The sequence below is a fragment of the Leptinotarsa decemlineata genome, unplaced genomic scaffold, assembly GCF_025532065.1.
Source record: "Leptinotarsa decemlineata unplaced genomic scaffold, Ldec_3_MD MMD2_P_RNA_scaffold_12, whole genome shotgun sequence".
Classification (NCBI taxonomy): domain Eukaryota; kingdom Metazoa; phylum Arthropoda; class Insecta; order Coleoptera; family Chrysomelidae; genus Leptinotarsa; species Leptinotarsa decemlineata.
Window position 1 is genome coordinate 15,014,060 of NW_027412526.1, and position 23,383 is coordinate 15,037,442.

A 23,383-nucleotide genomic window follows, 5' to 3' on the forward strand; every position below is an offset into this window, starting at 1 on the left:
TTGTTGCGATGTACCTTAGATGGTAATATTTATTGGTTATCATTTCGAATCCGTTTTATACAAGGGCTTTGGAAATAGAAAAAAACAACGTTTTAACGCTTTGTAGACCTGTTTGATTCTCTATAGGTGATTTTTGACCAACACTCATCCATATTTTCAATATCATCCCGATTGTATGACCAGCATACATTCAATATTATCGCGATCGGCTTTGTAGATATGTTTTATGCTCTATAGGTGATTTTTGACCAACAGTCATTATCCATATTTTCAATATTATCCCGAAATATGACCAGCACACATTCAATATTATGGCGATCGCGCGCGAGAGGCGCGATCGCACGCCTCTCGCGCAAAATAAGACTTTTTTGAAGTATACTTCAAAAACACCTGTGAAACCTAGGTAACAGATTGTACAGAAGTTCATTTAGGGTCGCTTGTTTTCAACTCAAATAATTTTTAGCTTACAAACTATGAGCTTCAGACCATAATGTATTCTTTTTTATTGAAACCTGATCATCATGGAATATCTGATAATGCAAAACAATTGATCCATTTAAAAAAACTGGTGACATGGTCTGGTGGTGCGATAGGGAAAGTTAGATCGAATGTGAATATGTCAAAATGTGTCCCCCTGGTTACTATCGTAGAGGTGTTTTTTTATTTTTCCTGAAAAATCATTGTTCCAAAAGTTTCAGGGTTGTTCGTTTTCAACTCAAATAATTTGTAGCTTCAGCCCATATGTTTTATACTTTGTTGAACTCTGCTCATCATGGATCATTTGATGATGCGAAACAATATAGGGCAATGCATTTAAAAAAATCGGCGACATGCTCTGGGGGTGCGATAGGGGAAGTAACATCAAATGTGACGGAAAAGTACAGGTAATCGGGCCAACACAGGTAAATCAAACATATGCTATTGAATGAAATTTTATCATTGTCAAAAGTCAAATCACATTTTGCTTCGATTGGTGCATAAACAGATAAGAAATAGTTTTCAAATGCATCTGCTGTATTATTAAATTTCAATTATTTCCCATTCAGTCGACAACTTCCATGATTTGAGTAAATACTACTTTTCTTTCGATACAATTCCAAAACTCATTTGAATCATGTGATTTTCACCTATTTCATATATCTGCCTACTTTTTTCCAATCCAATCAAATTCCTCAACTTTTCCCTAATTTGTACTCAATTGTGTTTCAAAGAGTAATATTTTGCTTACTCTCCTTATCTCTTCTTTTCGATTGAATGAATTATTTCTTTCACAAACCACCGATTTTTTCTAGTGAGCCCTTCAGTAATGAATTCAATGATATTCCATATCGAGTAGAATTTTTGTAATAATACGTTTACATCTGATACTTTCTTTAACTCATTGTTCCAATTATCATCTCTAACTTTTCGACACAAAATAACAAAATTCACTCAATCTGGAGTCTTCCACATTTTCTATCTCTCTGCCAGGGTAAATCCTATTTTTCAATGTCCCCCATAAAAAATAGTCTGAAATAGTAAGATCTGGTGATCTTCATGACAACTTTTTGACACTGAATAATGTGAAATACTTTTTCAAATTTATCATTGTCGTTCATCATGTTGATTTATACTGTGTTAATATTACAGGATGTATTCAGATTTATATTTTTTGTTAGTAAAAATGAATAAATTTTGCTGAGGTTGTCGATGTCTGTCTTTTTGTTGATATTGTTTTCTTTAATTTTGATTTCAGCCATTTCCAGAAATTGCCTTTTATTTGAATCTGGTTCGAAATGGAGAATTTTGATGTTAGTATAATTGACTGAATGATCATTATCTAGAACGTGTTGTGTGAGAGCACAAGAATTTCGTTTTAAATTTTTACAAATACTTTTATGAAGAGCTATGCGGGTTTTTAAATTGTTTTTTGTTTGACCTATATATATATATATATATATATATATATATAATATATATATATTATATATATATATATATATATATATCTCATCACAATTGTTGCAGGGAATTTCGTAAACAACATTTGACTTTTCAAATAACGGATCTTCATCTTTCAATTTTGAATGTAGCAAAATCATAAACGTATTTAAACAAGAACAGAATATAAAAATAATTTCACAAAGGAAATTAAACCCGTAACTAAACTACATTGCAGTCACAATTGACTGATATATATATATATATATATATATATATATATATATTATATATATATATATATATATATATATATATATACGACGTTTCACGTCACGACGTTTACTAACAATCAAAACGTCGTGACGTAACTTGGTTTGGAATCTTTTAATTTTTCCAATTCCGGAGAGGGAGCCTGAAAATCAGCTACCAAGCCGAAGGCAGTAAGCGCGCAAAGGGGGGTTACAAATAAGGCAGCAAGCGCGCGTGTTGATAAAAAAAATATTTTTTCAAATGAAAAAATACATGTAAAGTGAGTTCGAATTTTACCAAGGAGGTTACGTACAGCGCCATCTGCCCGCGAATAGATCATGCAATAATGTCGATATATCAAGGAGGTTACGTACATCGCTATCTGCCCGCGAATAGATCAAGCAATAATGTTGTTACATCAAGGAGGTTACGTACAGCGCCACCTGTCCAATAGTAGATCAAGCAATAATGTCGACAATTCTGTCAATCACAGATCCGGAGCTTGAGCGTTACAAACAAACAAACATACATACATACAGGTGACGCTAATATAAAGTGTGTAAAATAAATTTCATATACTTAAAATAATCCGACCATGAATATCACTTTGGATATGCCTCTATAAAAAACCGTCAAAAATTTTCTCGAGGTTATTTTGATCTTAACCTTCAAGATAGGATTCCTAACACAGTTGAAGATGATATTCTGTGGAATGGAGTTTAAGCTGAAGATGATACTCTGCGAAATGGATTTTCAGCTGCATAAGTACCATAACCTCAAAAGTCTTTCGAAACCTTGATCTTTTGGAGCTATATTTCCGTGACATTAGGAGCATAATGTTTCAAGGAAATGACCCTTTTGTTATTAGAGGAAACCGTAATACAAAACATTGTAAATACTATAATTTAATTGAAGAACCAATGTATCCCTACCTTTTTTTCGAATCTGAAATGATCATTTGTTTTCTGCTAATTTCATTTTTGTGCTAGTATCATTATTTTTTATCATTAGCGTTACTAATGAGAAATAATCCAAAAAAAGAATCTTTCTATACCACTGAAAATTCAGAGGTGAATAGTACCAGAATTGTTTCGTCAAATTCGTTTCCATAATACCAATGATCAATTCGATTCAGTTCAGAAGAATTTTCAGCAAGTGCATCAAATGCCAAATTTAAAGAATACTGGTTTGCTGCAAACTTTAATCTAACTCCAATCGATCTCTTTGAACCTATGTCAAAATCTTGTAATGTAAAAATTGACTATAATTGTGGAAGATACTGCTAGTCGAAGCAACCACTACAATTGAAAACAAGCCACTACTGAGGCTTGTTGCATTTTCCATAGGTTTATTAAACGTTATGGATTTGATCCATACGTATAATCAACGGCAATGTCCTGTAATTTTCAAGCGTTATAATGTAGCAAGTCGCACACATACTTGGTGTCCACCATTTGCTATCACCATGAAGCAAACCCTATCGAAAGGAAGAAACCCAGTGACCATACAGACACACAAGGAACGTAAGACAAGGTAAAAAAGTTTGGAACAGAATGACAGTGAATATAAAAAAGGAAAAGGGGAAATGGACATATTGTAACAATGATGGACGAATACGGATATGGATAGAATTCCTTCCTCAAATGATACTAATCACAGGAAAAGAGAAAGTTGGTTTGAATTGGAAGACCTCGCAGTTAGAAACTGGACATCAGCAGATATTGGAGTGATATAATTGTCACAGAATGAATAAAAAGGGGGTTGAATGGTAGGAAGATGTAAAGAGAAATTTGTACATATATATATATATTATAGCATAACAAGAATATTGTAAATAGATAAGTGTTGATAAACAGAATATAATAATGAACGAAAAGATGAGATGTTGTTTCTTTCGCAGGGGTTATTATAACGTTGAATTTGGTCCTATTTCCAAAAGGTTAGAGAGTCTTTCATGGTTACATGGTAATTCAGTATTCACTGGGTTATCTCCTGGGACGTTAGAGCGATGCCAAAAAGGGACTGAAGTTGCACTATAAAAATTTACTTTGTTCTCCCTTTTCAGCTTCTTGATTTCTCCCGATATTCTGTTTAGATTATTCATTGACCTGAGGTTATTTCGAGAGTTTATAAAGTCTAGGGCCATACTCGTTCAACCTACTCACATTACCTACATGAGTCTGTTTGATACTTCTTCTGGGTTTTGATGATCTCACCTAACGATCCTATTGAGTACAGTTCTTCAGGAAATTTTTCAGACTCCTTCCTATTCCTCATCATCAATAACGACTTCCCGATGAGTTATGGTGCCTATCTTCTACGTAGTTGTTCACGATTCATATGAAATAGCACTGAAGAACAAATAATTTCATGTGTTGCATCAGCGTTCAGCATATTATCGTTGATGAAATTCACACAAAAAAGTATGTTCTCAACCATCGATTTCAATTTAGAAATAGATTAGTACCTATCTTCATTACCCTTGAATTTATTTTCTCGTACGATAGTTGGTGTATGGTGTGAGGGACAATAATAATGTGAATGAAATGCCAACGTGTTCATGTGTATATTGTATTCGTCTAAATATCTCTTCAATTATTAAATTATAGATACATTTGCCAACGTCGCAGTATTTTCTAGTAACATTCTTTAATACTCTCAGCAGAAGTAATGATAAGGTCCTTGTGAAATTATCATCAAGGTTCGCAACATACGACCGTAATAGTGTTTTTCAGAAACTAACGCGAACTCGAACAAGGAAATTTTACCTAACATTTTTGAAGATTTTTCTTATAATTTTCATAGCACAAAGTGAGAAAAAAGCCATGCAACTTCTCAACAATTCTTCTGCGGCAGTGCAGTCCGGATTCTCGGTTTAACATTCACTTTCATTCATTTTGGAATAAGTGACTCTAAAGTTCTCGGATGAATCATTCCGTTCAGCATCTAGATGACCTTGAAAAGTTGATTCGGAAATGAAGCGGACGAAATGCTCGATCATGCCATGCCGCATTTGCCGCAGTCCTTTCATGACGACCGTCCACATCCACCCATTGTATAGCGATAGGTATAAAATTATGTTTTATGTTGAGAATTTGTTAAATGAAATTTATCATTACTGACGTAAGTATTTTGTTAATGAAAAACACAAGCACTATAGGAAAATCCTCAAGGCGCTCTAAGAGCGGTGCCCGTGCGAAAGTAGTGATTCACATTGGATTTGAATCACTGGAGATTTAAATCCATTCGGAAGAACGTTCTCGGAAAGTTTATTCCACATAAAATATAAGAGTTCTTGAACAGTGAACTTCGAGGTGAACTGAGCTGAACCTCGAAACAATGAGCAAAAATAGGGTGCAATATAGCAGAAAATTCATATAATTTCATAAAAAAATCAAAAGAATTAATATTATTCTAAGTGTATGGAAGCCACCTATCTCATTCTTTCTAATCAATGTTTGATCAAACAAATCTCTATGAGCTACTACGACACAAACTATTTTTTTTTTCTCATAATGTCGAAATACCAGAGTTTCATTTGACGAATACATTGCACGTTTTATCGAAAGCAATACCACAAGACCTCAAAATTGTATCGATAATCACGAGAATTTATTATTTACTATTATTATTACTATTGCGGGTTGCTCGATAGGTATTGCTCCAAAATAATAAATTTTGAGTTTAAAAACTGGACATTTTTCTGAGGAAATTTTTAGGTCGATTGGTATTCGTAAAGATAATTTTTAGAAATATTCCTAGCTGAATGCATCGATATAAAAACAAAATATCAATTTTATTACCTGAATAACGCGAAATTTTAACGAGAGCATTTGTTTGAAAGTACACTTATTGAAGACACAATGTTTAAATATATGAGCAGATTACATAAATGACTGAATTCGTATTTTTCAACAATAGGATTTTATTGTTGAAATCTATCGTACCTTGACCGGCGTAGTTGGCACCCGAGTTCCTCAACTTACTTGACTTATGGTTATTAGAATGATGTTTCAATTCGAATTGAAAATATCTTATTATACCAATAAGTTTTGATTGAGATATGGAGATTTCTGTAGGATAACTGTAGGTTATTTGAATCGGTAAAATGTAGAAATTGTTTTTTTTGCATTTCAGTATCTTGCATCAGTTCATTGTATTGGTGAATTTTATTTGATTTAAATTTTCATTTGAGTTGTACTCGTATCAGTAGAGATTATTCATATTTGAATATTTGATTGCATTGTTTATATTTAATTAGGACTGTGATAGTGATTGAAATTGTGAGATTGATGCATACTGTTGGGAAGAAGCGTTTTATCGCTGCAAAACTCGATTTTCGTGGCCTATAGCCTTCAGTTTTCTCATAAGTTTGAAGGAAATAATCTGAACAAATGCTGTTCGTGGTGAATTTATCTTTTTCTTCAAATCGACTGCTGAATTTGTTAAAAGCTGGTTAAATCAAGCCTCTATATTAAAAAAAGACATTTACTGAGCAGTTATAGTCTCGTCTTGTTTTCCAAAATATATTTCAATACAGTTTTTATGAAAACTCATTCAATTTTTCATCAACACAATAATAACATGGAGTTTTCAGAGATTGGTTTTATTACAACTGCGGTTCATTGCCAGAATATTGAGGCGGTGAGTGACCTATTAGGATCTAAGTAGATCATACAATTGCAATAATCGAACTATTTTGCTCACAAAGTTGCATTGCATATTAGATTTTCTTGCCAGGAAAAATACGTCACTGTAGGCAATGATATTAGAGGTGTGACCTGCGGGTATCACAACGATCAATTGTGGAACCGATTCTATTGTCATTCCACATTAATCACTGATCATTTATCAGCACCACTTTAGAAGGATTAAAGTAGTTTTGAACATAAGAACTAATTTCTTTCTGTTACGTCCAAATCAATTATCGTTGCTGTATGGAATCTGTTTTTGATGTGTATCTGTTTTCTCAAAAGATGTTTTTTACAGAAGAGATCTTTTGACAAACGACAATATGTTGGATCAACAATATGATTAGTTCCTATTATATTATGGCTACGGATTCAATAGCGGAGTTGTAATTGAATCATATGGAAAAAAGTATAATAGCGAACCGCCCCGGCTACGAACGGCCGCAATGCTGATACTAAATATATACATATAAACACGTGGTAATCATGAAGTGATATAGGACAAAGCGCTAACTACTCTCGGGGGTGGTCTCTGATTCTGCTTGGTTGGCCTCTTGTGTTTGTCTCTCTCTCGGAATCTGGGGTCATCCCTGTTTATTGCTTTGTGTGGGTCGCGTAGCGCTGGATTGTCGTGTGATCAGATTCTGTCGAACACGTTTTCTGGTAGTTTTCTAATATACGCGTCTACGTAGTGAATGTTTAGGTCCAGGTCTCGGAATATATCTCGGAGCGTTCACGGCGGCTCGCACGCACGCTTTCATTAATGTCTGGATATTTCGTATGTATGTCGCTGTGCACTGGCCCCATGCAGTGCAGGCATACAGGATTATTGGTAGTAATAAGGTCTGTATGTTCTTTATTATCAGCAACTTCACTCAAGAGTCCCATGTTGATTCTGCGACCTATATTTGGATATAGGTTTTGTCTCCCAGGTATTTCGCTTCGTTGGTCCACGGAATATTTTTTCCATTGAAGGTGACGTTTCCTTCCGTGTGTACCATCCTGCGGGAGAAAAGTATTGCCCGACTTTTGTCAGGATTTATCTTCCAAAGGTTGGCCCATTCCTCTAATCTGTCCGCTTGCTGTTGCAATTATCTGGTAACTTGCACATGGCTAGTTGATCTCGTCAGTAGAGCTGTGTCGTCCGCGTAGAGTGCCAACTTGTTAAAGTTGTTCTCAGGCTCGGGCACGTCTGCTGTCTATGCCGAGAAGAATTGTGGCGAAAGGACTGCACCTTGTGGGGCCCCTGCTTCCAGTAATCGCATGGTGGACAGCTCTTGTCGTACTCTACAGCGGCATCACCGGTCAGCTAGAAAAGATGGGATTAGTCCTACCATTTGTTTCGAGTAACCAAAATCAGCAATTTTGACTAGTAGTCCATCTTGCCAGATTCGATCGAACGCCTTGGAGACGTCTAGAAATATCGCTTTGGTGTGGTATCCTTTGCCTAGGTTCAAACCTACTGTCGCATAGTCTACTATCCTCAGGACTTGCAGCTCTGACAAGTATTCGGATCTGAAACTGAACTGTTCATCTGGTAAGATTCCCATTTCTCTGGTTTGATCTTCTAGTCTTTCAAAGATGACTCACGATGCCTTTCACTGTGATGTCGGTATCAGAGGTTACGCGTTGTCCCTTCGTTGACGTCGTATCCTTCGTATCGTCTCGTCGACCTGGTTTTCGATTTTTTGTACTTCTCTCTACACTGTCTTTCGAAGTTTTTAACAAATGCTTCCGTTTTTTCTTGGTCAGTGTAGACGATTCTTTGTTCGCCGTGTATAGGCGGACATGGTTTTCGGTGTCCTTTCACAAGAACTTTCTGCATTCTTCACGCAGATTGGTCTTCGGTGTTGAGTTCTTCCAGACGGGTTGTCCACTGTGGCGTTCTTCAGATTAGTCCTTGTTTCAATGCCTGGCATGTCTCCTATCGTGTCGTGAACGGTGTGCTGGAATTTGCTCTAGTCGATGATTCTCTTTGTCGGATTATCTAGTTCCTCTTCCTATTGTGAATACGACGGAGTTGTGGTCTGACGATCCTTCGTCTAGTACTTCCATCTACGATGTAGGGATGTTTTGCACTATGGCGATGTCTAGTATGTCTGGGAATTGGTCTTCTCGCGGGTAGTACGCTGGGGCTTCGGGAGCGACTACCGCGATGTCCTCGAATTCTTCTAGCTGCCTGGCTAGTTCTCTACCTCTTTGGTTTCCGTTTCTGCAGTTCCAGTCGCGTGATTTCGCGCACCGCTTCCTCCCGCCACCAGTACCGCCGCAACGCTATGTCCGTGCTTTTCGAATCTGTAATACCTTCGAAAATATTTATTTCAATTACATGCTATATTGAATGCAAAATGTTAGACAATAAAGCTTTTTTTTTAATGTATTTGAGGTTCTTAATTCGATAAGGATTAATGCTATATTGCTTAAAATCGCTTCTTATATAAGCCATATATTTCTCGAGAATAAAAAATTATTGATGTGGGTTATCCCTAAGAGTTAGACATATACCATTGCGTATTTTTTGTAGACATTTTCAAGATGTACAATACTGTAGTAGTACATTATTTCGATATGTCTCGTAGGGTTCAGCCAGCGTTTGCAATCTATGCGCCAAAAAACCGTGTTTATTTACTACATAACATTAGAAACCTCTAAAATCATCAGTGTTTCTCTACTATGCATGTTATATATACAAATCAACCTTCTTCTTAAATCACTATATCTATTACAAAACCCGCATCAAAATCCGTTACGTAGTTTTGAAAATCTAAGCATACCAAGGAATAGACAGCGGAAAGCGACTGTGTTTATTATATAATTAGTGGAGTGCCTGGAGCATTCAAAACCGTAAAACCTCGGATTAGAGTTATAGTGAATGAATTAATATGATCGATGTGGGATATTGTTTCTTAAACTATAAATTGCAATGTTTACCCAAAATTTTTTGTGCACTCCATTTTTTCATTGTTTACACAAATTATTATAAAAAATTAATGTTTGACCATATATTTTCACTTTAAACAGTAATTTTTTTTATTTATATGGTAAATCTTACCTGAGTAGACATATAGGAACATTTTTCAAAGATACCTGTGTATAAAAATAGCAGTAGGAATCTCGAACAGGTAGAAAAACGTGGAGGGGAGAGCGGAGCGACAGCTGCTATGTACAATGGAATTTCTCGGCCAGTTTAATTATAAATGAAACGTACTCTTTTGTGTACATTTAAAAAAATAAGGTAAATAATTACGACTAATGAAAAGAAAAAAAAATTATTAGTACAAAATCTGTTTATTTAAATATTTTACATTGTTGTCTACATCAAATATTTTCTTCTACTTCATCTATCTGTATAATAGGTGAAGTATTGGAACAACTATTTCCGCTGCACTGTAAACATGCTACCCTGCAGTATAAACCACTTTTTCTGCATCCACACGCAGCTCCACATCCCTTTTTGCAATTACAAAATAACATTTGCAATAAATTATCCGGAGCAGGTAAATGATTCATTGTTATTGGGATGTATATGTTATTGGAATACTTCCATCCCCAATCCATATCTGAATTTGTAGGTACACTCTTTTAAGGTGCTCAATCGCTGCATCAGTTGTTGGAGGCAGTGGTGACAAAAGAACACTCGTATTTTTGGCTGTTGCTCTTATGAAAGAATTGAACCTCAATGTATTTAAATCATGAGTTTTAAAACGGAGCGCCATATAAACTCAAAATACATGCTAGACCTGCTTGCAATATATCATTGGGGTCTTCATTGATATTTTTAAATACTTTTACTGAGTCGTGTAAATCAATCCGTTTCTCAAAATTTTTGGCAAACTTAATTTTCCCTTTATTGAAAAACGCAGAAGTAGTGTCACAACCCGTAAAGGCATGTAAAAAAAGAATATGTTCTTTACAATTTGGTAATGATTTTTCTAAACATTTCGATGAAAATATCTTCTGTTGAACTTTGCCTCGGGATGGTTTTAGAAAATATATTTCACGATATTTATCTACCAATGCCGTTAATATCACTAAGACATCGATATCTTCTGAAGCATCTTTTGATTTCAAATTCATTGCCGTCTCAACAATTAATTTGTCGGCATCGCTTTCCGCTTGGCATGTAAAAATATTGTTGTCAGCTAATTTAATTCTCAACATTTCTATCAAGCGAATTTTATTATTACTATTTGTCAAAAATTTATCTTGAGCAATTTTTGAAGGCATATGTTCATCAAATTCAATATCTGCACATTTATTTTTTAATGCGCGACGATTCCGTTCGGCTGATTTGATACTATCTTTTTTATACCCATCAAATACCACGTATGTGTTACTATTATAATTATTTTTTAAATATCTTACATAATGGTCACATATCATTGCAAACGTTCTATTTAATTGCCATTCACAACGATGTAGTAACACCTGCCTCCGTCAATAACATAATAGAGATTTTCTACACTTTTTAAATTGATAGAAATTTCCGGAAATAATTCGTGAAATGTTGATTTTTTTTGTTTTTCGCAGTTCACCATCTTCAAATACAGCAAGTGGATATGGTGCCAATTCGTAATTCATATAATTTTAAGTTCTTCGTCGGTTTTTTTTGAAACACAAATACGTTGAAACAGCAGTAATGGGTCAACAGGAATAATCTCGTCATGAATTTTAATTTTGCTATTTTTCGCCACTAGAGAATTTATTTGTCCCTCTGTTTTTTTCATTGCCTTCAAACTTGCTTCAAAAGCATCGTAACAATTTATCTCTTTATCTCCAGTAATTCCAGTAGCAATAGACATAATAGCATCTGTATCAGAAAAAGGGCTGTGTTGCTTGAAGAAATCCACTAATAATTTGACATATGTATTATCCCTTTCTATTCTAGCATCTGTTGAATCAATATGTTGATTACTTTTTGTTGAAAGATATGTCACAAAAATTTTCTATAGCTTCAATAATATCTTTACTGTAAATAACTCCTCTGACCCATTTATACACAACACTTTCAGAACTCCATGTTTAAAAGGACCTCCTTCGACACTCATCCCTTTCATCAAAGTTTGCTCAATAGTCTGATCACTTGCAATGCCACAAAAATAATTATCCGAACGCCTAGATGTGAAATATCCTTCCGAAAATTTTTTTGAAACTCCGTCGGGTCCATTTTATGCTGTAATTCTTTCATATCTTGTAGATACATTTGTGAAGTCTTCGCATAGGGAAAATGCCCTGATGCATGAAATAATGGAATCATTAGCTCAATACTATACAAATGTAAATTCCAATTTCCCATACGGTCCGCAGCAATGAAGTCCTTCAATATTGTAACCATTCGAAAATAAGTAATCCATTTGAATTGAAGGGGTTATATTTTTTCGAGTTCGAGTTTTTCGAGTTATCGAGTTATCACCCGAAGACGATTGTGGATACTAACAATCGAAACGTCGTGACGTAACTTGGGATTTCAAATCAATTTATATTATATTAGACAATGGAAGTCCGAACTGATGAAATACACCACGAAACATTGTCAACCACCTTCAAACAAACATTTTTCATAGTTATTATAATTCCGTAGATATTTCAAGTATTTTCTTCATATCATTATCAATTATAATCAGAAATGAAAACTGAGGATTTTGAAACCATAAATCTTTAGTAATGTGTATTTTTTTTTTCTATTTGGGAGCCTTCTGACTTGTCCATTTCTCCCAAATTTTCGGGAAACACGTCAGCCTCATTCCAACAATATTGTGTCCTGCACCAGTATGAACAGATCCCTTGCTGGCTGTATGCCATATTCTTCTGAACATATTCTGGGTTATCAATAAATTACCTCTTCGTTGCATCGAAGCTTCGTTGTACAGCTTCATTTGGCTGAAGTTTTCTTTCAATGGACTGTGTGTCCAGTGATTCGACCTGTAATTTTTTATGAGCCGATCCCCGCTTTGTTGAAGCAACTCTTCAGTTCTCTTCTTGGACGGTCCCTTCATAAAAGTTTCTCGTGAGTGTTCTCTGATATACTTTCTCAGTACTCACTATATTTCTCATAGACCCATTTTCCAAAGTGTTTCCCTACCAAACACTTTGGTACACTCACATGTGGTTCAGGGCCTAAATATGGAGTTGATGATCTGTCAAACTCATCAGTTTTTTCATTGTGCAACATTTATGTCAAATTTACCAATTGAAACTGTCCCGTAAATAAAAAAAAGTCTTGTCAAGTATCCTTGAGGTATCGTCAGTTTCCCCTATCATTAAAAAAATATCATGAGAGTAAATGGAATCGTTATCAGAATTTCTGCAGCCATCTCTAAACATTCTCCTGAATCCTAAACGAGGTCAGAATATGAATTCATCCCACTTCATAGATAGAATGTGAAGAGTAAAAAATAGAAAAACGTGATATATTTATTATATTTCCCTACCAAACACTTTGGTACACTCACATGTGGTTCAGGGCCTATATATGGAGTTGATGATCTGTCAAACTCGTCAGTTTTTTCATTGCATGTGATGCCTGAGTGTGTTGGCACTCAGTATACACTCAGTGCTCCAAGTGCCGCCTGCATGGCTGCCTATGAAAATATTGATTTCCAATTTCGTTAAACCCTGTATTAGAATACATTCTATACACTTTACGCGATTCTTACTTTGACAATTATGAGGCATCAGCAAGAAAAAATTTCAAAATGCTGTACATTCAATCATGTGGGCAGAAAGTGCAACATTTATGTCAAATTTACCAATTGAAAGTGTCTCGTAAATAAAAAAAAGTCTTGTCAAGTATCCTTCAAGTATCGTCAGTTTCCCCTATCATTAAAAAAATATCAATCTTTTCGAGAGTAAATGGAATCGTTATCAGAATTTCTGCAGCCATCTCTAAACATTCTCCTGAATCCTAAACGAGGTCAGAATATGAATTCATCCCACTTACATAATTTTTACGGAAACCTTTCATAGACAGAATGTGAAGAGTAAAAAATAGAAAAACGTGATATATTTATTATATTTCTCCTATCAGGAAGCCACTTAAAAGATATTACTCGGCACATTTTCAGGTCCGATCGATATTTTTTTTGCATCAATGCCTCACACGGAATGAAAGTCTGAGTAAAAGATTGATCTTGTTGGGATTTACGATCTCGCTACTTTCATGTAGAATAATTAGTAGAGAAAATTGCAAAGAAGTTGATAATATCTAAAATATATTCTGAAGTAGAGTAGTTTGTTTGAATTAGGTTTCGGTAAAGGCAATAGATTTAATTATCGATTGAAATTAAGTATACAATAGAAACTTTACACTATCTGTGGTTAAAAAAATTATCGAATAATGAGAAATTCATTACACAATACGACCTGCTTTCAGTCAAAACTTAAATGAAAAGATGATACTTTCATATACCTTTTTATTACACGTGAAAAATGTTTGTCATTAAACATGTTCTGGAGAGAATTGCTGTCTTGAGAAATTATTTTTCCCCACAGCTCCTTTTCTTGTTTACATTTTCTGTTTGATACTTTCGAAACTGATCCAAGTGATATACAATATTTCCAAAACCTGGTTTATATTTTTTGCGAACTTCTATTTTTTTTACGCTAACATAGACCTCCGTCGAGTCTCTCATTAACCCCTGAGGGTCCACCTGGACCACTTGGGGAATCACTGGTTTACAGTAATTATAATAAGGTCATCCGTAACATTGAAGACCTCGGCTTATCAAAGCGTCTGACCTTGCTTTCCTTATGTCGAGTGGGATAAAGCAGGAAACTGAAGGGTTCATAATGGCCTGCCACCTTAGTCCACCGCAGTCACGTGATGGGTATGAAGGTGCAGACTTAACATACTCTATCAAGAATCATTCTGTCGAAATGGTTGGTTCGATTATTGGAGTCCTTGGGGCATGATGCCCTCTATACTCTCGAATCTCAAGATCATGCCGGCTTGCCGCACTAAGGCACATATCTTTTCCGGACAAATGCAGAAGGCTGTCACTACAATCATGTTTCTTCACTCTGACAATGATATATATATAGTTCATATGCTACTCGTATACTGAATACAAGTGAAACACATATATATTTCGTGCATTTCATTAGTTCGGACTTCCATTGTCTAATATGATATGAATTTATTTGAAATCCCTGAAAGAATCTATAAAACATTATAAAAATTAGCTGAAAAATAACAATTATATCAAGCAAAAAAAACTTGAATTAAATTAAAAAATTATTAACAAGAAATGAAAATTAAAAATGAAAAGATTCCAAGTCAAGTTACTCCACGACGTTTCGATTGTTAGTATCCACAATCGTCATCGGATGATAACTGGACTTGTTCCTTCGAGAGCTGACTATTTATAGGTCATTTGAGTGCTTTTTCCTATCCTCTCTTCCCTCTCTCCGGTTTTTGCGGAAGCTGACCGTTTGGCAGGAGTTGGTCGTGTTTCCGCTTGATTATAGGTATCCATATGTTGCGTAACTCTACGCTAGCTTGGCTAAATGCGTTGTTGGACAACATATATGCGGCTTTTTTTAATTTTCTCCTAAACCAGTGTTCCTCCTTTGGATGATTTCAGCTTGAGACCACTTGATGTTATGTTGATAAGTCCAAACATGCTCTGCTATTCCTGATTTGCTGGATTCTTCTCGCTGTGTGTGTTTCTTGTGCTCGGCAATGCGAACTTTCAATGGCCTCTTAGTTTCACCGATTTATGATTCTCCGCACTTGCAGGGTATTCGGTAAATGTAATTCTTGAAATCGCAGTCCGTATTTAGTGGCCTGGTTTTCGTGATAGTAATCTGCTACGGATAGTATTTCCAGATCTGAAGCAGGTTATGATGTTATACTTGGACCCAATTCTTCTCATCCTTTCCGACAATCCTCTAATATAGGGAAGTACAAGTACTGGTTGTGGTGGTTTCTCTTTCCTTTGAGGCTCTTGCTGTGTTCTAGCTAAAGCCTGTTTCAACATCACTTTGGAGTAATCATTCCGTTGAAGGTCATTTTTGAGGATGCCTAGTTTCTGTTCGAAACATTGTCAACCACCTTCAAACAAACATAATATATTATTTATTGGTGGTATTCTTTGAAACTAAAATAATGAAGTTAATGATAAATATTGAAATACTCAGTGGCTGGAAAACTTAGGGTAACATCGGATATACTAATGCAATGGAGTGTTCACATATATGAGGTGATGAAAAATATAAGACCATTATTATACAGGGTGCAGCTAAAATTTAAGGGACTGAGGATATTTTGTCCTTTCATAATTTTTGATAGGGCCTTTCGTTTCGAAAATACGGAGCGAAAAAGAAATTCCACAATAACAATTCATTACCAAAAAGTACATGTAATGTTTCTCAATCTACAAGAACTGTTGAAAGTGAATACCCCCCCCCCTTGGATGCTAGAATCCAATCTTCTTCTCATCGACTCCCCGAACTCTTTCAAAAACACCAGGAGCGTTTCTGATTGCGTTACACCCAGCAATTGTCCGATTTCTCAAATCTTCCACATTTTCCACTGGATTTGTTGATAGGGACCAGAGCAATTGTTAGATTTTTTATTACTTGGTAGGTCCAGTGTAGTACGCTATACTTTTTATTTCGGCTACGTTAACAATTTTAAAATTAACAAAATTGTTGTTTGAAGGTGATTGACAATGTTTCATGATGAATTTCACTAGTCATATAAATATAATTATTGTTAATGATTATATGTATTGAATAAATACATGTATTATTCATATTTTATTGTACTTTATTATGTTATGTTATGTTATTCCATTGAGTATTTGGTGATGTTTTCAAATAACAAAAACATGTGAGAATCTCTCAAAAGAAGGAAGAAACAAATTAATTTTAAAATGAACTCTGAATAAAGATGTTAAGTCCATGAAAAGAAGTAACTTTCAGACACAAATTGCACTAAGAAAGCCTCTCGAAACAACTACTTTTATATGAACATTGAATTATGCAAAAAAATATTTTTTTTATATTCAGTTTGTACTCCAATCATTCGCTATGGATCTATGATAATAATTACACAATCTTCACAAACTTTTTTATTCATAAACGCGTTTCGCTAACACCGTAGCTTCCTTGGTAGGAATGTCATTTCTACCGAAATGCTGTGATTAATTTGTAGGTGTGAGTTATGGGTAATTCTACCTACTTATGTGATACTTATGTGATATGGAAAAACACAATTTTTTTCGAATGTCGAAAATTTCCCAGAAAATGAAATAATCTTTTTCGGATAACCAAAAAAGATTGAAGAAGACAAATTCATGATAACTATTTTGTCAAATTATTGTCACTAACTGTTGCAAGTTTATTGGAGTATTATATTTAAATTTTGTTCATGAATGGTAAAAAAATTACCCAAGGTATTGTCCTTGCAGTATTTCAACGGAATATTACAGCAACTCTCCTGGTTTACGATCTAGATATCACCAGATTAGTCACTTTCAATTCCACCTTTCTCGGTAATCTGTATTTTCTGTGTAAAGTCGGTCGGTGAACTTTTCATTTCATAGTTTTCAGTTGTTAGATTCGTACCATGATGTCAGTTTGATTTCGGGTTGATTTTTAGAATTCGACAAGATCATCACATATATACGTTGTAGCATTTAAATTTAAAATAACATAAAAATGAAATGCTATTTGTTTTCTTTTCTTGATATGTGAACTATTCAATACCATGAGATAAAATTCAACAGCATAAAATTTATAGCTTCATTTGTGAATTGATACAGTGTCACTATGTTTTCCTTGATGAATCTACTTCCCAGTAGTGCAGTGTTGTGATAACCTAATATAAGACCAAAATTCATTTATCAATTCTTCAATTAAATGATATTCTAGAGCTTACCTGTTGTCTCCTGGAAGTACACATAAATTTAGCTTTCTGTATCTCATATGCAGAGTCTAAACCATTTTCTGTAATGAAAAGAAATAGTTTTATAATTCAATCGTAATTACCTTCATTTGATGAATTTGTTCAGTGCTATACTATCTCACTCACCTGATGTATTATACCATGTATATAATTGTTTATTTCTTTGTATTGTTGTGATAATCGTATCATTTGATGTTCATGATCTTACTGAATCTCAAGTAAACTTTCCGGAGTGGTGTTCATTGTTTACATTTGAGTCACAGGTTATTTACCTTCAAGGTTGACCCAATCTAGTTAACATTTCTATACCGTCCTCTGCTCTTGCGTCAGTATGAAATCATCCAATCCCGTTCATCCAATGTTCATGGTGCGACCTTCAATTGTTTATAACCTTGCATTGAAGGGGTTATATTTTTGTACTTATTCTGTACTCATTCTGACATTATTGAAGAGAGATGGACATTACACTTCTGTACGTTGGGCAAAGTTTCAACTGAAGCCGAAGGTTTTAGAGTTCAAGTTAGTTTTTGTTCAACAAAAAAGTTTTGAAGATTTTTTATGAGATTGTGGAAAAATGAAAAGTCGTGCAGTATCTGTTGAGAGGATCAGACCTCATATCAATCTGATCTATTTTTGGTGTTTGATGATATGTCTATCAAGTATAGGCAGTATTCCATCCGTTTATTTGTTTGAAGACATATCGTGGTTTGAAATCCCTATGAGATCAAGAGGTATAAAAAAAAACTGTTTTAAGAAAAACCGTTCTATATCGGAACGACAATTTCGAATTCCTTCCGTTCATGTAAAATAATAAACATGAAATGGGTAGTAAAATGTACCTATTTCACAGGGTCTTTGTTTTGGACGTACTTTTCGAGCTTCCTGGTTCCCAAGCTTCCATTTTTTTTTCAATGCGAAAGGTAGCAGATTTTGATGGATTACGTTTTGCTGAACACCCCTCAGTCGCTGAGATGCTCAATTGCTGAGCCTATTTGGTTTTGAGCCCATATGTTGACGAGTCCAGTTCATTTTGATCATTCCTGATTCTATATTTTCGTCTGAGTTTCCATTCAGATGAACGAAAAACATTATATCCACTTGAATGTCACCACTACCTTGTGAAGATTATTGAGGTCAGTTTCACCTAGTTTTAAGTATGTTCTGAAGTTATTTCATATACGAGTATCATCTGATTGAAAATTATTATTTTCTTATTTTCATTTTATTACATTAATAATATAAAGGTGGTATCATCAAACCGGTTGAAAATCGAACAATTTAAAAACTGATCAGTATAAAAAAAATTTATAGTTACTTCGTTTATTCATTGTATATACTCATCTAATTGTATATCATATATTTGGGTTATTATTAAAATTCAATTGGGTATTTTAAACTTTTATTTCATTACTCTCTGTCAATACTCAAAAGGATTCTGAGTTCCCACAACACCAAAAACTTCAGTGGCGCTCCGTGGCAATTGACCACCAGAAAATAAAGGTAACGTAGTAATAATTATAAAATTATTTTATAAGTTTGAACCCATGACCCAGTGCCGCCAGACGAAGAGCTGCCGTTAGCTTGTGCAGTTGTATAAAAAAAATTATAAGCTACAACGTAATCGGTTTCGTGATCATAATTCCGCTAATTGTTTAGAAGAAATGCATTGACAAACATTTATACAAATATATACCTATAAACCCATTAAATTCTGTATATTTGTTTGGAAGCTCTAATATATTGTAATAATACATACACTCGTGTCAAAGTTTAAGTAAAAAGATAATATGAAAAGCCACTTTAGACAAAAACTAGTAGGAACTTCTCAAAAATCAAAAAACCTCCTTTGTTCTTTGTGAAACTACCCCATTACTTCTGGTATCAGAACATAATGGGTCTTCCCGATTAATGATGTATTGAATTTTGTAACACTCGTAGGGTTTCACTTTTCATGTCAAATGTAATTAATCAGGCATAACTCGACCTGAAATTCTCATTTGAAATATTTTATTAAATTTGCCGTATCGTGTTTCAGTTGTATTTTCGTTAATCATGCACACAGCAATGCGGCACTACGAATATTCGACTTTTTTGCTGGACAACATTCCATGTATGCGTTGCGTCAGACACAAATATTTGGTATGACATAACAATCGCCATATCCTAGCCAATAATTAATTTGCACAACGAGTTTTTAATAATTCTCATGTGCATTCAGTAATAAAGTCCTACTCATATAAGTATACCAAAGAGTTAATGTCGACTCCATATTTATTATTCTAAGGAATGCTGTTAGATTGAAAAATTCAACGCCTACATGCTTTGGTAGCAGTGGACTGAATAAGTGAGCTACTGTAGATATTTCGTAATGATTTTGTTGAATAACTCTGTAAATGATGTTCGAAACAACATTGTCTACTAAAATATCTCTACATTTATATCAGTAATACAGAGCATTCTCTGCCCTTTATTATTGATATCACTCCTAAACTTTCACGTATTTTTAAAAACTCTTTTTTTCAAACGTCAATGAAAAAATTCCAAAAAAATTTCAATCAAAATTAATTTACTGATTGCGGTGCTGAATACATAAATCAAACAGCCAGACTTTTGAAAGACCGTATTTCCTCACATGAAAGTGATTGCAGGCTACACCGAGAGGTGTACAATCAGTGAACACGACTACAGAGAAGGTTGTGCAATTGACTTTGATTCAGTCAAAATTTTAGCTGTTTGAAAATCTGTTAAAATATGTTTTTTCCGTTAACCAGCTGTCGCACCCTTAAGAACGACAACCCTCAGAAGTCGAAACTTGTGCGATCTAAGGATTAACGAGGTCTTACCTTTCAACGTGTGATTCTAAAGAAAAGAATGTTTCGAAGAGGCTATTTTTGGAAATGGCATTCATTTCACAGTCACAAAATTCTCAAATGAAATAACAGTGACATTTATTCATATTTACTCCAAATAGATAAAATTGGGATATGCTAGAATATAACTCATTTGATGTTACTTAATACAATCCTTCCTCTTGCATTAAAACTCCATAAAAAATAATACTTAGACATTTTAACTACAAAAAATCACTTCTTCAAGACATCTACAACTGTAATTTGACTAAATTTGCCCCCACCAGCTATATATATATATATATATAATATATATATATATATATATATATATATATAGCTGGTGGGGCAATATATATATATATATATATATATATATATATATATAAATATATATATATATAATATATAATATATATATAGAAACAGAAGTTAATATCGGACATAGCACTCAACAGTGGCAAACCATAGACACGTGTTTCGGGCTTTAAGGATGGGCAACACTTGGTTACCAAAAGATAGAAATACAAATGCACGGAGCCACCACCCACTGATGATGGGCCAAAAGCCCGAAACACGTGTCTATGGTTTGCCACTTTCTTGAGTGCTATGTCCGATATTAACTTCTGTTTCTATATCAAGACACTCAATAACTTTCATATTATTATATATATATATATATATATATATATATATATATATATATATGTATATATATATATATATTTCAATATTAAATTCTACAAAAAGGATTTGAAGCTTTATATCTTCTATTAATTATCTGCGAGCGCTTTCGACAGTTGGTAGTACTGTCATCTTCTGGCACTCCTCAATATATATTAATCTGTTCTTAGTCTCTGGGTACTTCTCAACGGTACTCCTTTCAGAGCTTTGTCCACGCGTGAGCTATAAATACTTTAATCTATTTGTTATATACCTTCTGGATATATGAACAATAAAACAAAATGCCACATGGAATTAGCTGCGATATTATCTTTTGATTTATGAACATTCTAGGTTTAACACGTTTCAACCCATATAAAGGAATAATGAATGAAGCATGAGGCAACAAATAGTGAATGTCATAATAAAAGTTGTGTTTCCAAATTGGGTTGTTAAAGCAAATAAATAATTATGACATGAATACATTGACGAATACTTGTTTTGATATCTGTTTCTATTAATTGAATACGGCCAATTAAAGTGTTATTGTGCGGTTACGTTTCAAAAATGGAAAAGCAGCTTCGGACTCTAACGTTGTATTATTTCAGGTCTCTAAGTAATCTGGCGTGTTATTCTAATTACTATAATAAGTTTGTTATGGTAAACTAATTAATTGACTATGCAATGAACGTCACTGCAGTGAACTTTTTTCAAAAAATCGACATGAATACATACGATAAAATAGACCGGATATACGATCATAGTTGAATATTATCAGATCGGTGAATTCCTAAGAAATAACGAAAGTACTCAACAAAGATCAAATTTTCACTGAAAAGGAGAGGAAACCATATCATAAAACTTTCAATGATTCTTTTTGAAAAGTAGGAGAACTACCAATACATAAGAATGGTCCAAAAAACAAAAAGAACAATTATAGACCGATCTCACTTATAACACTAATACTACTAGACTGCTATAAGTTTCGAAAAAGCTTTGAAATCTTGGGTAGTAAAATGATTGAACGAATATAAAATAATTTTCTTATATCCCCATTTGGTTTTCGAGAACTGGAAACCAGTAATGCGATTTCGATACTGACCGGCAGAATATACCAGTTACGAAACGTAAACACCTAGTCTGTGGGTATTCTGTATTTAGCCAAAGCATTCCGCAGTATGCTTTGGCAGTGAATGGTTCGCAAACATTCACTAATTTTGGAGTTTTAGAAAATATAGAATACGAGGAATAACGCTTAAGTTTTATTCAAAATTATCTAGATGACTGAAAGCAACATGTTGTGCATTGGAAATTAGAAAGTAAACTTGAAAAAAAAACAAAACGGGATTCCCCAAAGTACTGTTCTAGGATCCCAATTGTTTTCATTATATTGATTGACAACTTTGAAGACAACTGGTACCATTGTACATTTTTGCCTATGACACAGCCATCCTATAAACATTTGATACGTGGGCTTGAACTTGAAGAAAAACCAAAAAAGATCTATTGCAAATATTTGATTGGTTTTACTTCTTATCTTTTCACAAAAAAACTGACGATCATTTTCCCAATATGTTTTTTCAAATATTTGAATTTATGCAGGGTGTTTTATTGAAAATGGGGCAAAAAGTCAAGGGATTAATTCCCTTGGACTATTCTAAGGATATTTTGTCCTTTGATGATTTTTTCGAAGATACGGGGCGAAAAAGAATTCGACAATAACAATTTTGTTGAATTTCACTAGTTCGGACTTCCATTGTCTACTATATAAAATGATTTGAAATCCCTAGAAACAACTAAAAAAGAAGAATTAAAAATGAATAGCTGAAAATAACAATTATATTAAGCAAAATAAACCTGAAATGAAATAATAGTGAACTAAAATACGAGTAAAAATAGAAAAATTGAATAAATAAAAATAAAGAAATAAAAAAATAAAATAAAAATAAAAAGTGGAGAGATTCCAAATCACGTTATTTCACGACGTTTCAATTGTTAGTATCTACAATCCTCTTCAGGTGATGACTGGACTTATTCCTTCGAGAGATAGGTCGTTCGAGTAATTTCACTTATCCCCCCTTTCCATTTTCCGCTTCACT

General features: G+C 34.1%; 1 protein-coding gene across 2 annotated transcripts in view; it reads left to right on the forward strand.

Moving 5' to 3' along the window:
* centrocortin (cerebellar degeneration-related protein 2-like) overlaps positions 1–23,383 on the forward strand; it is a 420,172-nt gene that overhangs the window by 181,666 nt on the left and 215,123 nt on the right. The gene's annotated exons all lie outside the window — the stretch shown is intronic.